This window comes from Cherax quadricarinatus, chromosome 8 (genome assembly GCF_038502225.1).
Source record: "Cherax quadricarinatus isolate ZL_2023a chromosome 8, ASM3850222v1, whole genome shotgun sequence".
NCBI lineage: Eukaryota > Metazoa > Arthropoda > Malacostraca > Decapoda > Parastacidae > Cherax > Cherax quadricarinatus.
Window position 1 is genome coordinate 16,474,076 of NC_091299.1, and position 17,949 is coordinate 16,492,024.

Here is a 17,949-nt window from a genome sequence, read left to right on the forward strand (position 1 = left end):
AGTTGAAATCCCCCAGGAGCAAGATGTTGGGGGCAGGAGCTGGAAGATTTTCCAGACAGTGGTCAATTTTTAACAGCTGTTCCTGGAATTGCTGGGATGTTGCATCCGGAGGCTTGTAGACTACCACAATGACTACGTTTTGGTTCTCGACCTTTACTGCTAAAACTTCCACTACATCATTTGAGGCATTAAGCAGTTCTGTGCAAAAAAGTGACTCTGCAATGTACAGGCCAACCCCCTCCCTTTTGCCTGTTCACTCTGTCACATCTGTATAGGTTGTAACCTGGGATCCATATTTCGTTGTCCAAGTGATCCTTTATGTGGGTCTCAGTGAAAGGCACGAACATTGCCTTTGCCTCTGCAAGCAGTCCACGGATGAAAGGTATTTTGTTGTTTGTTGCTGGCTTTAGACCCTGTATATTTGCCAAGAAGAATGTTATCGGACTGGTGGTATTGTTGGTACTGGGGGGGATTTTTTTTCCGGCATTAGTATCTGTATCTGTTGGTTTGGAGTGGAGGCCATCGACTGTGGTTCCACTCCAGAAATGACTGGATTTGGTGTACGATTTCTGCTATTTCTTGCCAGTTTTTTTTTCCTTCCTGGCACTAAAAAACCTCTCCCTCTTGAGTGGCTGTGGCTACCCAGGTTTTCCCATGGCCTTGATGTTTTGTATCTTTTTGTACCCTTTAGATGGTGTGCCTGGCAATTTAAGTTATAGCACAGTCTTTCCTGTCCTGAAGAGGTACACATTTCAGGGTGAAAAAGCTTACAGGAAAGAAGTTTGCATTTTCCTGTTGTCATATGGGCACGGCATTTTCTAGGGTGGTCATAGTTGCACGTCCCGTCTGTTTTTCCAGATTTCCCATGTCTGCAGATACCAAATGCATAGTATGTGCACAGGCTTGGTTTCCGTTTGCCTTGGGTTTCTGTGAATGTATTCTCGGTTGGTGCATGTTTCCCTGTCTTATTCCTATCCTCCCTAGCACCAACAATGGAGCTCCCACCAGTTGTTTTTGGTAATATATCCTCACTATTGCTAGTGGAGTCCTCTTGTTTGCTATTTCCTGTGGTATTTCTAGTTTGCAATATTGGTTTTATCTTATCTTTGACTACACTTGTTTCCCCACTACGGCTCCTGTCCCCTATGAGGTCATTTATATGTATTCCTTCCTGCGTATAATTTCCGACTACCTGGACAAAATCTCCAGCTTCACCATTACTGTCTCCCAGGACAGCACCTCCAGCTTCACCATTACTGTCTCCCAGGACAGCACTATCAGCCCCACATTTACTGACTACCAGGACATCACCTCCAGCCTTACAGTTTCTGACTACATGGCCAGTATCAAGGGCAGTACCATTCAGCCCAGACTTTTTATGTTCCCATCTGTTGTAGAAAGGTTCCAGGTTGTCTATGAAAGCAGCTTTGATGTTATCCTCTTTTAATACCCTTGTGATTTTAGTCCACAGATTTATCTCATTTGTGCATACCCAAAAACACTTCCCTGTTTTAATACTACTTGTAGCTAGTTCTTGGATATCTGCACAAGGGGCGTGACACCAATTTCCACAAAAATGACAATTTATCCATGTGGAAGCCCGTTTGTTTGATTGACTGCAGACTACACAGAGCTTCATAATATATACAACACTGCACTAGCCAAGGACTCAAACCCATATTGCTTTGGCCTGCCTCATGGTGGGCAAAAACTCATGATGCCTTAATCCACTGTGTGGATTGTGTAGTCCAGTCGATTAAGGCGTCATGAGTTTTCGCCCACCATGAGGCAGGCCAAAGCAGCATGGGTTCGAGTCCTTGGCTAGTGCAGTGTTGTATATATATATATATATATATATATATATATATATATATATATATATATATATATATATATATATATATATATATATATATATTGTGGGACCCATAGCCTCGGAGAAGTGGATAAAAAGGCTTCAAGGAAGAATATTTGGATTTCTTCCTGAAGCCGTTTGAATATTCCACTTCCCCTACCACCCCATCTTTTAATATTTTTTTTTATCAATAGGAATATTTTATTACATAATGTGGTACAGAAGATTTAAGAGATACATTGTTGATATAAAGGTGGCATATAAGGTACATGTTGTTACGTGTGTATCACCGATTATAAGGCGAAAATCTCATCCAGCTCCTCAGAGCTGGGGCGTGTGCCCAAAATACAGCAGGCATTACCCCTTTGAACAGCCGCACTGAGCCGCTGGAACAGAAAACTAGCTCCCCTGGGATCCCTAGTTACCCTGATGAGTCTTTTTCCCAGCTCCTTAAGGAATTTAGATGCACTCTTTCCCCATGAGCCAAGGGTCTCTGAGCCTATGGGAACAAACATGTAATGTTGGGCAAGTTCTCCATATTTTCTAGACTTTTGGGACTCCCTGAAGCTGGCAGCTGCCCCTCCTTCCTCCCTGGTGTATTGGAGATAGGTATCAGCCAAGGTAGATGCACATGTATAGTCCCACACCACCTGCTTCCCATCTGTCCAGGTTTGAAGGGTGATACCATCTGGATGCTTCTGGCTCCCATCAGATCTGCATAGTTGGGGTGGCTCCCTTACTGCTGGGCATCCAGCTGTTGTGAGGCTCCTCTTGATAATGTTATTAACCTCCTCATGTCTTGCAATCTTTCCCTCGGATTTACGGCACACAAGACCATGGTACCCGAATCGGTCTGCTGCTTCAATGCCACAAATACACCTGTGTTCGGTGAGAATAGGGGCGGCAAGTCGAAGGGCAACACCGATGCGGATGGTCTGTGGGTAGAGGCGTGTGCCAAGGCTGGAGTTGGGAACAGCCAACAGAAAGTCCCCAGCATGAGGGGCTCTCACTGCCAGGAGGCTGGCTCTATCCTTCCCTGACACACTCTGAAGCCTATATATATATATATATATATATATATATATATATATATATATATATATATATATATATATATATATATATATATATATATATATATATATATATATTATTTTTATTATCACACTGGCCGATTCCCACCAAGGCAGGGTGGCCCGAAAAAGAAAAACTTTCACCATCATTCACTCCATCACTGTCTCGCCAGAAGGGTGCTTTACACTACAGTTTTTAAACTGCAACATTAACACCCCGCCTTCAGAGTGCAGGCACTGTACTTCCCATCTCCAGGACTCAAGTCCGGCCTGCCGGTTTCCCTGAATCCCTTCATAAATGTTACTTTGCTCACACTCCAACAGCACGTTAAGTATTAAAAACCATTTGTCTCCATTCACTCCTATCAATCACGCTCACGCATGCCTGCTGGAAGTCCAAGCCCCTCGCACACAAAACCTCCTTTACCCCCTCCCTCCAACCTTTCCTAGGCCGACCCCTACCCCGCCTTCCTTCCACTACAGACTGATACACTCTTGAAGTCATTCTGTTTCGCTCCATTCTCTCTACATGTCCGAACCACCTCAACAACCCTTCCTCAGCCCTCTGGACAACAGTTTTGGTAATCCCGCACCTCCTCCTAACTTCCAAACTACGAATTTTCTGCATTATTTTCACACCACACATTGCCCTCACGCATGACATCTCCACTGCCTCCAGCCTTCTCCTCGCTGCAACATTCATCACCCATGCTTCACACCCATATAAGACCGTTGGTAAAACTATACTCTCATACATTCCCCTCTTTGCCTCCAAGGACAAAGTTCTTTGTCTCTACAGACTCCTAAGTGCACCACTCACTCTTTTTCCCTCATCAATTCTATGATTCACCTCATCTTTCATAGACCCATCTGCTGACACGTCCACTCCCAAATATCTGAATACGTTCACCTCCTCCATACTCTCTCCCTCCAATCTGATATTCAATCTTTCATCACCTAATCTTTTTGTTATCCTCATAACCTTACTCTTTCCTGTATTCACCTTTAATTTTCTTCTTTTGCTCACCCTACCAAATTCATCCACCAATCTCTGCAACTTCTCTTCAGAATCTCCCAAGAGCACAGTGTCATCAGCAAAGAGCAGCTGTGACAACTCCCACTTTGTGTGTGATTCTTTATCTTTTAACTCCACGCCTCTTGCCAAGACCCTCGCATTTATATATATATATATATATATATATATATATATATATATATATATATATATATATATATATATATATATATATATATAAACATTGTCTCTACGTCCACAGCAGGACTCAAACCTGCTAACTCTGTATGAGTCCACAGTACTTTACCACGGAGCCAGACCGAAGATAAGTATGGGCGCTTAGCCGAAGCTAAACGATGTTACCCCATACCCCCGGGCACCAGGCTCGTTTTGAAAGTTATTTCATCGAGTCCTGCTGTAGACGTAGAGACAATGTTTGTAAATAATTTCGCCTGTTTGCGAATTGTTAAGCATTGCAAATCTCTTTCGTTGTCCACTGCATGTGGCAGGATTCAATGAAATAACTTTCAAAACGAGCTTGGTGCCCGGGGGTATGGTGCCCAGGGGTATGGGGTAACATCGCTTAGCTTCGGCTAAGCGCCCATACTTATCTTGGGCCTAGCTCCGTGGTAAAGTACTGTGGACTCTGATACAGAGTTAGCAGGTTCGAGTCCTGCTGTGGACGTAGAGACAATGTTTGTAAATAATTTCGCGTGTTTGCGAATTGTTAAGCATATATATATATATATATATATATATATATATATATATATATATATATATATATATATATATATCTGTCATGAAACTGGCTATATCCCACCGAGGCAGGGTGACCTAAAAACAAAAACGAAAGTTTATCTTTTTAAAATTTAGTAATGTATACAGGAGAAGGGGTTACTAGCCCCTTGCTCCCGGCATTTTAGAGAGATAAACAGATGGATGTATTGTAACTAATAGCAAAATAAGCAAGCACCAAAGCTCAATAAGTACAGGAAGGGGTGGGGGTGCGGCTGAATGAAACTTCTGTCAGCTTTTTGCGTTTGAAACGCTTCTTCAGGAACAAAGTATGGAAAATAGTGAAAATCTCCGTGAAGACACAGGCGTGCGTCCAGGAACAGTCACATGGAAAAAGACACAGCGTCCCTGGACACACACCTGTGTCTTCACTCAGGTTTCTGCTACTTTCCATGAGTCACTCCTCAAGAAGCACTGGCAACATGAGAAGTTTAGAGGAACGCTCTGCCAGAATATCTTTGAAAAAAAACCGAAAAAGTTGAAAAAAAAAAAGGTTTTCTTACCAAACAATAGTGCAGAATTCTGGTATAATTTTGATGTAATCAGCTTGTTTCTACCATATTTCTAAGTATCTTTTTAGATTTTTTTTTGTTACTGAGGTCATCGACACTGCATAATGCAGTCTATTGACATTTCGCTCATCCCCTTCTATCCGATGTTTATCTAGATCTTTATGTTTCGTCTGATGTCCACTACAACATTGTACATCTTTAACAAATTTGTACAAAAAGGAATGTTGTAACACCTGTAGAATATAACAATTTTATTTTTTTCTCTCTAACCTTAAGGTAAAAAGTGAAAACAAATACGTTGTCTAGGTTTACTAATGCTGCTTAATTAACAAGAAAAATTTCAATAAAATTAGAGAAAAAAAAAATTCAAAACCGTTCCTCCCCCCTTATTCTCCCCTGTGTGTGTGTGTGTGTGTGTGTGTGTGTGTGTGTGTGTGTGTGTGTGTGTGTGTGTGTGTGTGTGTGTGTGTGTACGCTCACCTAATTGTATTCACCTAATTGTGATTGCAGGGGTCGAATCACAGCTCCTGGCCTTGCCTCTTCACTGGTCGCTACTAGGTCCATTCTCTCCATGATCCATGAACTTTATCATACCTCTTCTTAAAGCTATGCATGGATCCTGCCTCCACTACATCACTTTCCAGACTATTCCACTTCCTGACAACTCTATATCTGTTGAAATACTTCTTTACATCCCTCTGACCCATCTGAGTCTTCAACTTTCAATTGTGACCCCTTGTTACTGTGTCCCATCTCTGCAACATCCTGTCTTTGTCCACCTTGTCAATTCCTCACGGTATTTTATATGTTGCTGTCATGTCCCCTCCCCCTATCCCTCCTGTCCTCCAGTGTCGTCAGGTCGATTTCCCTTAACCTTTCTTTGTAGGACATGCCCCTTAACTCTGGGACTAGTCTTTTTGCAAACCTTTGCATTTTCTCTAGTTTCTTGACGAGATTGGCTAGATGTGGGTTCCAAACTGGAGTTGCATACTCCAATATGGGCCTAACGTACACGGTGTACAGAGTCCGGAACGACTCCTTACTAAGATGCCGGAATGCTATTCTTAGATTCGCTAGTCGCCCATATACTGCAGGAGTTATTTGGTTGATGTGAATCTCAGGAGATGTGTTCGGTATGATACACACTCCAAGATCCCTTTCCTTGAGTGAGGTTTGCAGTCTTTGGCCCCCTAAACTGTACTCTGTTTGCGGTCTTCTTTGTCCTTCCCCAATCTTCATGACTTTGCACTTGGTGGGGTTGAATTCCAGGAGCCAGTTTCTGGACCAGGCCTGCAGCCTGTCCAGATGCCTCTGTAGTTCTGTCTTGTCCTCCTTCAATTGAATTCTCCTCATGAACTTCACATCGCCTGCAAACAGGGGCACTTCTAAGTCTATTCCTTCCATCATGTCGTTCACATATACAGAAACAGCACTGGTCCTAAGATTGACCCCTGTGGAACCCCGCTCGTCACAGGCGCCCACTCTGACACCTCATCACGTACCATGACTGGCTGATGCCTTCCCATCAGGTATTCTCTGATCCATTGTAGTGCCTTCCTTTTATACCTGCTTGGTTCTTCAGCTTTTGCACTAATCTCTTGTGTGGAACTGTGTCAAGAGCCTTCTTGCAGTCCAAGAAAATGCAATTTACCCACCTCCCTCTCTCTCGCTCTCTCCCTCTCTTGTCTTACTGCTGTCATCTTGTCAAAGAACTCCAGTAGGTTCGTGAGACAGGATTTCATATCTCTGAATCCATAACGATTGTCGTTTATAAGCTCATTCCTTGCTAGGTGGTCCACCACTGTTCTGATAATCTTCTCCACGACTTTTCATACATGTCATTGACACTGGTCTGTAGTTTAATGCTGCATATCTGTCTCCTTTTTAAAAAATTGGGACTACATTTGCTGTCTTCCATACCTTGGGTAGTTGCCCTGTTTCGATAGATGTGTTGAAGATTGTTAGTGGTACACAGAGCGCCTCTTCTTCCTCTCTCAGGACCCACAGAGAGATGTTATCTGGCCCCATCGCTTTTGAGGTATCTAGTTCGCTTAGCAGCCTCTTCACCTCCTCCTCAGTTGTATGTACCATGTCCAGCATTTGTTGGTGTATCCCACCTCTATGTCTTTCTGGAGTCCTTTCTGTATCCACCGTGAATACTTCTCTGAATCTCGTGTTTAGCTCCTCACATACTTCAAGGTCATTTCTTGCGAACTCTCCTCCTTCCTTCCTTCCTTCCTCAGCCTGATTACCTGGTCTTTGATGGTTGTTTTCTTCCTGATGTGACTGCACAACAGCTTCGGGTCAGACTTGGCTTTCGCTGCTATGTCATTTTTACATTGTAGCTGTAAATATTCATTTCTTGCTCTTAAACTACTCTCCTTGTTCTCCTGGGTCCTTTGCCTTCTATGCTTTTTCCATTCTCTAGCACACTTGGTTTTTGCCATTCTACACCTTTGGGTGAACCAAGGGCTCGTCCTGGCCTTCTCATTGTGTCTGTTCCCCTTGGATACAAACCTCTCCTCTGCTTCTTTGCAACTTTGGGGCCCAGTCCCTGGACCCATTATGTACCTCTGTAATTTTTTGAGTACCGCCCACAGGATAGGTATGAGGTGCATAATAAAGATATTAAATTAACTAACTTCTTTGCATATGTTGCCACATATTCCATCACCTCATTTACTGTTTTCCCTGCTAGTTCTCTGTCCCACTAGACATCACAAAGGAAATACCTCATGCCTGTATAGTCCCCTCTCTTGTAGTTTGGCTTCATTCTTCGTGCCTCCCTCTCCACTCGTAACTCTACTATGTATTCGAAGCTTAGAACCACATGGTTACTAGCTCCAAGGGGCCTTTCATACGTGATGTCCTCAATATCTGTACTGCTCAAGGTGAATACTATGTCCAGTCTTACTGGTTCATCCTCTCCCCTCTCTCTGGTAGTGTCCCTAACATGTTGATGCACGACGTTTTCCAGTACCACCTCCAACATCTTAGCCCTCCACATTTCTGAGCCCCCATGTGGCTCCAGGTTTTCCCTGTCCATTTCTTTGTGACTGAAGTCACCCACGACCAGTAACTTTGTCCTACCCACACTGGACCTTCTGGCCACTTCAGCCAGTGTATCAACCATCTCTGTTACTCTCATCATATTCTTGTCTTGGCCTCCTACTATTCTGTGGTGGGTTATACATCACTGCAATCACCACCTTGGGATCTCCAGTCAGAAATGTTTCTATTATGTAGTCCCTTACTTCTCCTCTGTCCCCTCTCTCCAACTCCTCAATATCTCATTGGCTTTTGATGACCAGTGCCACTTCTCCACCCCCCTGTTCCCTCTGTCTTTCCTCAGGATTTAACATCCAGTTGGAAAGATGGCATTTGTTACCATTCCTGAGAGCTTGATTTCTGTGAGGGCTATGATGTGTAGTGATGCCTTTGTGATTCCTTCGTGTCATCCTCCTACTTATTCGTTATACCATCAGTGTTGGTGTAACTTACCTTCAGTTTCCTCTCCAACACTGTATTTTGGAGAGGGGGGTTGTGGGGGTCCTGGCAAGGTGTTATTGGACTCTGTATTGTGGGGTGGGGGTTGTGAATGTGGGGTGTGTGTTTGACTGCAGGGTTCTGAGGGTGGATCTATGAGGGTTTGTGCACTCTGCTCCACTAGACTCCGGCTGTTCTTTACTGACTCTAGCTTTTCTCTTGCCCCTTTCGTCTCTGTGTCCTCTTTCTCAGCTGTTGTCATTCTGTCACAGTCTAGGAATACCCTCCGTTATGTTGTTAATTTTTTTAGTAGTGGTTTCTCTTGCAAGATCCTGTCCTGCATCCTTTCTGTCTTGAAAATCAGTTTGACTGGCCGATTTCTCTCCTTCGAGTACCCCCTATTCCCTGAAAATTTATTAGTCTGACATGTCCTCCTCTCCTGTTAGATTGATGATAGTTTCAATCTCTTGTTTTTCTTTCTGTTGTCTTTCATCATACGTCTTCCCATCACTCTACTGTATGTGTGTGTGTGTGTGTTTGTTTGTATGTATGCATGAAAGTTGACTATGGTTCAATGGTTGTAAGACAATGGGGCTGATAATCTCAGACTGCAAATTCGAATTTCGTCCATTTCAGCAAATTGTACTTGACAATTCCGACGCTCTGGCTGGTATGTGAACCCTGGTCTAGCATCACTACAATCAGTCACCATTAAACTGACTTACCACTACAAGCACAGAGGAAAGTTTTCCCTTATAACCAACGAGGAAAATTAATCCTGGGTTCTCTGGGCGGCAGACCCGTAAGTTTCTTGCCTCTTATACATTAAAATTAGTGAAGATTATGGACTTCTCGGGGAGAGGGGGGGGTGGAGAAGCCCATGTGTCCAGCAGTGCAGTTATGAGGCCGCCCCTGGAGGCTCGTACCCCCCCATCCCCCCACAGACACAACTAGGTTAGTACAGGTTGTGGGACTAGTTTTTGTGGAGGGAATTTTTCCCATTACGTGGCTCAGTGGCTCATGATACGTATGTCAACAAAGACAAAATTAAAATTCACTCCGGGTTCAATGACTCTCTGGTGTTTGCATATCGTTTCGAATAATGTTTATAGTATTTTAGCTCATGGGAGAGCAATGAAGGTAAATTTCAAAAGTCAAAGTACTACATACACGGACTGTAATAATAATATACATGTATAACAATATAATTGATCTTTATCTTTTATAAACGTGTTTCCTAAGTTTTTATTTTCACTCATTCTAATTTTAAACTTCAAAACGATAACAGATTCAAAAATGTGAACACACCTCTTGAAATTTACCAATATATGGAGCTTATTAAAGAATAAATAACTAGAGAAAGTGTTCAATAAGAGGAGCTTCCAGCCATGCACACAATTTCCCTCTACTTACTTTTATTAATGGAATTCAGTTCCTGGAGCCATTAAGTGCCACTGTAATCTCTTGACTGATGGTTATGGATCTAGGAGCACCATAATAAAATTTTCAAATCAGTTACTTTCTTTTTAACAAAATTTAAGTGAGCATTAGTGATTTTTTTTAAATGAGTCAAGTTATTTTTATTCCCAGGTGTTGTACGCCCTTGTTTCCAGGTGTTGTACGCCCTTGTTCCCAGGTGTTGTACGCCCTTATTCCCAGGTGTTGTACGCCCTTGTTCCCAGGTGTTGTACGCCCTTATTCCCAGGTGTTGTACGCCCTTATTCCCAGGTGTTGTACGCCCTTATTCCCAGGTGTTGTACGCCCTTATTCCCCAGGTGTTGTACGCCCTTATTCCCCAGGTGTTGTACGCCCTTATTCCCCAGGTGTTGTATGTTGTAGTATGTACACTAGAGGAAGAAGGGCGGCAGCTTATATACAGGCCACTATATATAGTGCCCTCCTTCCTCTCGTGTACATACTGCTGATGACGACTCCAGACGTAGTCAAAATATAGTTTTCTTTGCACTGCTGTTGTCTTGTCTACAAGTGGGATACACTTCAACATCGACAAGTGTTCATTACACATTTATAATATAATATAATAATAATAATATAATGTCTATTTCTATATGTACAAGGTATACAGAACATAGCTGACATCAACGACATACTACTGTATAGAAAGCCGTTTGTTATGCAGAGTATTTCTGGCAAATTAGGTTAATTTCGTCCCAGGATGCGACCCACACCAGTCGACTAACACCCAGGTACCCACTTTACTGATGAATTAAGATAGACAACCGGTGTTAGGAAACACACCCAATGTTTCCACCACTTCGCCGGGAATCGAACCTGGACACCTCACTGCGCGAAGAAAGAGCTTTTATCATCAGGCCATATATATGGCCTGATATATGGCACTTTCACCCTTCTCAGTGCGTCATCAGAAGCCATGAAATGTTGCACCGGCCGCACTGCATTACTCAGAGAAAACTTCCCCTCCTTCTGTTGCTGCCTTGCAACATTGCATAGCTCATGATGACGCACTGAGAAGTGTGAAAGTACTTGAGCTAAAGATTTCCACCCCCGTGGCTTGTCTTGCATAGTTGAGATCGCCTGTCTCTGATTCTTTATATATATATATATATATATATATATATATATATATATATATATATATATATATATATATATATATATATATATAGATATAGATATATACAAGGAATTCGCAAGAGCAGACGAAATATACACAAACACTGATCTCTGGCTGAAGGAGACTCGAACTTACGAACCTTGGAACAAGGTACGCAGTGCTTTACCAATCTACCCATTACCAATCTAATCTTTACCAATCTCCCTTTACCAATCTATATAAATATATATATATATATATATATATATATATATATATATATATATATATATATATATATATATATATATATATATATATATATAGAGAGAGAGAGAGAGAGAGAGAGAGAGAGAGAAATAATTTGGAGTGAGATAAGCAAGTTAAGAAAGCCTAGTTAAAAACAGTAACGGAGTTAATAGATGGGGAGCTGGAGGTACTGGGTAGATGGCAGGGATATTTTGAGGAACTTTTAAATGTCGATGAAGAATAGGAGGCGGTAATTTCATGAATTGGCCAGGGAGATATAACATATTTTAGAAGTGAAGAAAAGCAGGATGTGAGTTTGGGGGAGGTGCGTGAGGCATTATGTAGAATGAAAGGGGGTAAAGCAGCTGGAACTGACGGGATCATGACAGAAATGTTAAAAGCAGGGGGAGATATAGTATTGGAGTGGTTGGTATTTTTGTTTAATAAATGTATGAAAGGGAGGAAGGTACCTAGGGATTGGCAGAGAGCATGTATAGTCCCTTTATATAAAGGGAAGGGGGACAAAAGTGATTATAAATATTATGGGGGAATAAGTTTACTGAGTATACAAGGAAAAGTGTACAGTAGGGGTATTATTGAAAGATACAGAGGTAAGACAGAATGTAGGATTGCGGATGAGCAAGCAGGTTTCAGAGTGGGTAGGGGATGTGTAGATCATATGCTTTTTCTAAATCCATAAATGCAATGAAAACTTCCCTACCTTTATCTAAATACTGTTCACATATATGCTTCAATGTAACATTGAAGCATATATGTGAACAGTATTTAGATAAAGGTAGGGAAGTTTTCATTGCATTTATGGATTTAGAAAAAGCATATGATAGAGTGGATAGGGGAGCAATGTGGCAGATGTTGCAAGTATATGGAATAGGTAGTAAGTTACTAAATGCTGTACAGAGTTTTTATGAGGATAGTGAGGCTCAGGTTAGGGTGTGTAGAAGAGAGGGAGACTACTTCCCGGTAAAAGTAGGTCTTAGACAGGGATGTGTAATGTCACCATGGTTGTTTAATATATTTATAGATGGGGTTGTAAAAGAAGTAAATGCTAGGGTGTTCAGGAGAGGGGTGGGATTAAATTATGGGGAATCAAATACAAAATGGGAGTTGACACAGTTACTTTTTGCTGATGATACTGTGCTTATGGGAGATTCTAAAGAAAAGTTGCAAAGGTTTAGTGGATGAGTTTGGGAGTGTGCGTAAAGGTAGAAAGTTGCAAGTGAACATAGATAAGAGTAAGGTGATGAGAGTATCAAATGATTTAGATAAAGAAAAATTGGATATCACATTGGAGAGAGGAAGTATGAAAGAAGTGAATGTTTTCAGATATTTGGGAGTTGATGTGTCAGCGGATGGACTTAAGAAGGATGAGTTTAACCACAGAATTGATGAAGGAAAAAAGGTGAGTGGTGCGTTGAGGTATCTGAGGAGACAAAAAAAAAAACGCTATTCATGGAGGCAAAGAAGGTAATGTATGAAAGTGTATAGTGGTACCAACACTCTTATGTGGGTGTGAAGCTTGGGTTGTAAATGCTGCAGCGAGGAGGTGATTGGAGGCAGTGGAGATGTCCTGTCTAATGGCAATGTGTGGTGTAAATATTATGCAGAAAATTCAGAGTGTGGAAATCAGGAGGTGTGGAGTTAATAAAAGTATTAGTCAGAGGGCTGAAGAGGGGCTGTTGAGGTGGTTTGGTCGTTTAGAGAGAAAAAATCAAAGTAGAATGACTTGGAGAGCGTATAAATCTGTAGGGGAAGGAAGGTGGGGTAGGGGTCGTCCTCGAAAAGGTTGGAGGGAGGGGGTAAATGAGGTTTCGTAGGCGAGTTGCTCGGAGTTCCAGGAAGCGTGCTTGAGCGTGTTAGATAGGAGTGAATGGAGACGAATGGTTTTTGGGACCTGACGAGCTGTTGGAGTGTGAGCAGGGTAATATTTAGTGAAGGGATTTAGGGAAACCGATTATTTTTATATAGCCGGACTTGAGTCCTGGAAATGGGAAGTACAATGCCTGCACTTTAAAGGAGGGGTTTGGGATATTGGCAGTTTGGAGGGATATGTTGTGTATCTATATATTTACTTCTAAACTGTAGTATCTGAGCACCTCTGCAAAAACAGTGATTATGTATGAGTGAGGTGAAAGTGTTGAATGATGAAATTATTTTCTTTTTGGGGATTTTCTTTCTCTATGGGTCACCCTGCCTCGATGGGAGACGGCGGACTTGTTGAAATATATATATATATATATATATATATATATATATATATATATATATATATATATATATATATATATATATATATATATATATATATATGTCGTGCCGAATAGGCAGAACTTGCGATCTTGGCTTAAATAGCAACGCTCATCTTGCCATATAGGACAAGTGAAAATTTGTGTATGCAATAATTTCGCCAAAATCATTCTGAACCTAACGAAAAAAAATATGTTTCACTGTGTTTGTTTTGTATTAAATTACTATAAACAAATCTAAAATATATTTGGTTGGGTTAGGCTAAAATAAATTGCGCTTGTTATAATAAGGTTAGGTAAGTTTTCTAAGTTCCTTTTGGTGCAAAATTATAAACTTTTATGTCAACATTAATGAAAAAAATGTATCTTTAAACGTATAAGAGAAAATTTTAGAAAGGACGTAATTTTAAATGAGTTCTTGCTAATTGACCAGTTTTACATATTCGGCACGACATATATATATATATATATATATATATATATATATATATATATATATATATATATATATATATATATATATATATATATATATATATATATATATATATATATATATATATATATATATACATCGTCCTTACGAAGAAAATGGAAGATCTCATAAAGCACTTGGTAGAGAGTAGGAAAATTTTATAACTAAATACAAGTGAAGAAGCCGGACAGGTTTTAAGCTAGAGATGCCAGTTACACATGAAGGAAGCATTGTACAGTGATTGCTTAACTGTTCGATTTTTTATCTGAAAGTACTGAAGAAAGTATTGAGCTGGAGAGGAAAGCTTAAACAATGATGGAAATTATCACGTTGCATTATATCTTTGCGTTAGAACAAATATTTATACCAATAGATTGTTCATTTGCCCATGAAACGTCAACAGAATGAAGAAACTAAAAATTTATCGAAGTCCCATGAACAGTACTCCTTAAAACGTAGGCTACGAGGAAGATATATGGAAGAGGATCGGCAGACATTGCAAAATACCCTAGTTGACTGGGACCAGGTGGCTCTCGTAATTATCTCTCGGTAACCTTGCAGGAAGAGGGACTGTGAGTGAATATACATATCTGGTAGCTGTGTCATTATGTGAAGAAAGTGCCTGTCAGGTGTGTTGTTAGTATGTGACACTTGTTATGGTGATTACTACACTCCCAAGTAACTGTGTTGTTACATCATGGTGGTCACATACTCAGGTACTGAGAACAGTGAATGTTGTCATGGTGGACACATACTCAGGTACTGAGGACACTGAGTGTTGTCATGGTGGACACATACTCAGGTACTGAGGACACTGAGTGTTGTCATGGTGGTCACATACTCAGGTACTGAAGACACTGAGTGTTGTCATGGTGGACACATACTCAGGTACTGAGGACACTGAGTGTTGTCATGGTGGTCACATACTCAGGTACTGAGGACACTGAGTGTTGTCATGGTGGTCACATACTCAGGTACTGAGGACACTGAGTGTTGTCATGGTGGACACATACTCAGGTACTGAGGACACTGAGTGTTGTCATGGTGGTCACATACTCAGGTACTGAGGACACTGAGTGTTGTCATGGTGGACACATACTCAGGTACTGAGAACAGTGAATGTTGTCATGGTGGTCACGTACTCAGGTACTAAGAACGGTCAGTGTTGTCATGGTGGTCACCACCCTCCCTGGTAGCCAGGACAAAGTGTGGTACACTCTTCCATCTTTCTCCGTCCCATTCTAGCAATACATCCATCCTTTTCTAATACCTTTCAGTTCATCTGTTTCTGAATAACATTCTCCGCTAATTTAGGTTAGGTTTCACTAAGTTACTTCAACAACGTCAGTTAACCTAAATTTATATAAAATGGCAAAATAAATTTTCTTGTTTTCAGTTTACAGATATTATTATAATTTGCACAGTGGCTCTGATCAACTCATACTTGTCTAAGACATGGTATATATTATAGATAAATGAACACGTGACACAAGGTTATATATGCCGAGAGGAGGGCATCCTTTTAGTGTACATACACTGAGAGGATGCACAGACAAATACACCTTCAGAGAGATGCACATCTCAGCATTTATACACAGAAATATTCACCTCAGTGTATATACACACAAATATACATCTCTAAGTGTATACACACCGTGCCTCTCCTAAGACTCATCCAATAGCCTGAAGGACTTTGGATTATTAACCTGGAGGGTTAGTAATCCAGAATTACTTGATAAAACCATTGTAATCAGACTGGTTACTTCCACTGGAGTCCTTTAATCCTCTCTCCAGGATGCGACCCAAACCAGTTGGCCTACTGCTAGGTATACAGGAAGGGGGGTCAAGTGTGAGGAAACATGCCTCAGCGTTTCCACTAGGCCACGAACCTACAAGTCATGCCCAACTGACCCAGTTATAGAAAGGTGGGCAAGGCAAGTTGCAAGGCTTCGATCCTCGCCACCACAACTAGGTGGGTACAGCCAGGCAGACTGGATGTGGGGTGGTCCCTGTTGACCTCTGAGCAGCTGGTTCAAGGTGGTGCTCACTCCAGCCAAGATTTTGGTCACTCACCTCTCCCACCCGTCTTTCTTGCCTTCTCCTTTCCCTTGTTTTATTTCTTAGTGTTTGCCTCGCTTTCTGTATCACTACAATTCTTTACATGTTTCTTCATGGTTCATACTTCGTTCTCTGCCATAACTCGTTGTTCCCTATTCTACTTATATTTCTCTTCAAACTTACTCCTCTCTCTCTCTCTCTCTCGTTCTATTAGTCGGGGTAGTGAGTGTCACCCTGGCAGGTCGCCAGTATGAAGACCCACCAGCAGGCTCCACACCGCTCCTGTATCAGTCTCTTCACAAGACTTATGTGTCCCGCTGCCTGCCTTATTAAGCACAACTCTGTCTAGAGGCCAGCCCAACGAGTTTGACGCTAGGATGGAAGTTAACGGCTTAGCGGTTTTGAGAGAGAGTTAGTTTCTGTTGTTGTTAGTTTCTGGTCAGCCTAGATGACCGGAAACACCCAACGGGGTGATTTTATTGGGTTTTCTTTGGATAATAATAATTTGGGATTAATAACCCTAATAATAATTTCTTACACACCCTGTACCCCTACCTATGGAATGCCTTGATGCTTGTGACGGGTTGTTGATCCAAGGGATTGGAGGTGATACCTTTCGTTTACACCATCCCCCAGTTGATCCATGACCCCTAGGGATTTAGCACTTTTCCATGAAGAAAATAATAATAATAATAATAATAATAATAATAATAATAATAATAATAAAAGGTGTAGTATACAGTATTTGAAAGGTTACTTACAGAGAAGCAGAGTTGTGTGCGTTGTGCAGCTCACTGTGTCTGCCTGCCACTGTGTTCGCTACCGTGTCTGCTCAGTTCCTACCACAGTGTCAGCACACCACTGTGTCTCCCCACCAGTGTCAGTTTATTTATTTATTTATTTATTTATTTATTTATTTATTTGAACATGATACAGAGAAGTACAAGGAATACAATTTTTAAAGTGCAGCATGCCAAAGCCCCTTGTATGCAGAGCATTATGGGCAGTACACCATTATCAGTCAGGTGTTGCTGCACTTTACTGTGTCTGCCCACCACTGTGTCCACCATTATCTGCCCACCACTGTGTCCGCCACTATCTACCCACCACTGTGCCCACCACTGTAGCCACCCTCACGCGTTGACACATTTCATTACACCATCTTACTCTCCACTGACGATTTCATGTACTCGCTTTTTTAAATTTATGAAATATTCGAAAAGTTTGTTTCAATATAGGTTTTCATTCTGACATTGGTGTCCTTCTCGTCGCTAAAACTGCAGCTTGTCACAAGTTAATGTAGAGTGTGAGGGGGAAGGATTGTTGTGGCGTCTCAGTATTTATATAACAATATACGATGATACTCACTACGTTATTGTTATAACTCCTTTGAAGAGGAAAAGATTACCGACAGGTGAAAAAATCTCTGAATAATAATAATAATCTTAATTTCTACAAGTATATGTACAAGGTATACAGTCATAGCTGACATCAATGACATACTACTATATAGAAATCCGTTTGTTATGCAGAGCATTTCTGGCAAATTAGGTCAATTTTCTCCCCAGGATGCGACCCACAACAATCGA

The 17,949-nt window shown here is 41.3% G+C and overlaps 1 protein-coding gene across 2 annotated transcripts in view; it reads right to left on the reverse strand.

Annotated features, from left to right (window-relative positions):
• LOC128685193 (fatty-acid amide hydrolase 2-A) overlaps nucleotides 1–17,386 on the reverse strand; it is a gene marked incomplete in the record, with an annotated part of 125,261 nt that extends 107,875 nt beyond the window's left edge. The window contains 1 exon segment of one of the 2 annotated variants that reach the window (XM_070082905.1): nucleotides 17,122–17,386. 2 annotated transcript variants of the gene reach the window in all.
• Nucleotides 17,387–17,949: the final 563 nt, after the last annotated feature.